The sequence below is a fragment of the Nelumbo lutea genome, chromosome 1 (assembly GCF_056320005.1).
Source record: "Nelumbo lutea isolate HS-2025 chromosome 1, American lotus-T2T, whole genome shotgun sequence".
In the NCBI taxonomy this organism is placed as follows: Eukaryota; Viridiplantae; Streptophyta; class Magnoliopsida; order Proteales; family Nelumbonaceae; genus Nelumbo; species Nelumbo lutea.
In genome coordinates, this window is record NC_142684.1 from 181625899 (window position 1) to 181627569 (window position 1671).

The window sequence follows — 1671 nt, forward strand, 5'->3', positions numbered from 1 at the left end:
TATTAAATAAAATAATATTCTATTAATAAACAAAATATTATATTTTTTAAATAAATAATTATTTATTATTATTACTCTTATTGTTAAATAAATATCATTACTAATATTATGTTTTATTTAAATGGATAAATAATATTTATTAAGTAATATACTAATAAATTATCATTATAAATAAATATACTATCATCATCATTATTATTATTATTATTATTATTATTATTATTATTATTATTATTATTATTGTTGTTGTTGTTGTTATTGTTAAATACATGACAATAACAAGGTATTAATGTTATTTTATCATGTTTGAAATGCATTGGATTTTGTAAGACATGAAACCAAGTATTACCAATTTAGATATGAGTTTGTGTTTCAGATCCTCTAATCAAAGCTAAACCCAAACACCATTGGCATTTGAAAAGCAAAGTTTTCAAACTTCAAACGTTTGAAAAGTGTAATCAAACGCCACTTAAGATGCCACATGGACCAAAAAGAAGAAAAGGGGTGTCAATGGTAGTTTTCACAAAATCAAGATATTTAAAATAAGCATTTATGAAATAAAAAAATGCCCAAAAGAAACACTAAAAGGTAAGTGACAAGACCATATGCATACTTAGCGCGACCTACGGTACAAATACCTAGTGATCAATTTTTTTGTTCTTGGTTGGACTAGGATATCATGTCCATAGGCAAAAGTAGGTTGGTAGGGGGTGCAATCAAGCTGACTTGAGCCGAACTTTGACATATTTTGGTACAACTTTACTAAAATACTATTACATTCGAGTTCAAGCTTGAGCTCGATTCAATTATATTTTTCGGCTTGAGCTTGGTTCAAATATTCGATGAGCTCGAGCTTGACTCAAAAGCTCAAAAATGAATACTTTTTATATTATATATGATAATTTTTTATAATATATATATATATATATATATATATATATATATATATATATATATATATATATATATATATAAGCTAAACTTTTTATTAATCAAATTCAAACTCAAATAACTAATTAAATTTATCATAAGGTTTGAACACGATTAAAATAAAACTTAAATGAAGGCTAACGAAACTAAAACCCAAACTACTCAATTGAAGTTAGATTTAGGGAGAGTAGTATGTCCTCAATTCAACTTATTCATATAACCATAGCCACACGTATTCATCCTCTTCAAAGTATAGTATATGGAGCTCAAATCAGTTACGACCACCGATTCGGGGATATCCTGCGACGTGCAATAAGACATGGAAGGATACGTTCTCTGTTTTCTTTTATTATCTCATAGTCATAGACATAAATACCACATGATCTACTTTTTTCTGGTTAGGTCACCTGTCCTATTCCTATCCATGATTTATTGAGACAATCAACAGCTACTCCGAAATCTTTTCATGTCTATTTGTTCAAAAGAAATCCTGTCTACTCCCCAGCCTGTATTCCTTTACTACGGACTACGGTGTTGTTAATCGTTACGGTTGGACCGTACAACACGAGTAATTGGGGTCTACCGATTAGATAGATGGTCCAGCCGTCGAGAATCGCTGACGAGTGACGATCGGTTAACTGGTTTTCCTCGTTTCAGGTCAATTTTAACCGTGGTTCAACACTTTTAACCTAACATTATCTTCTGTGTATATTATTAACGACAAAGTCTCCCTTGAGTCTT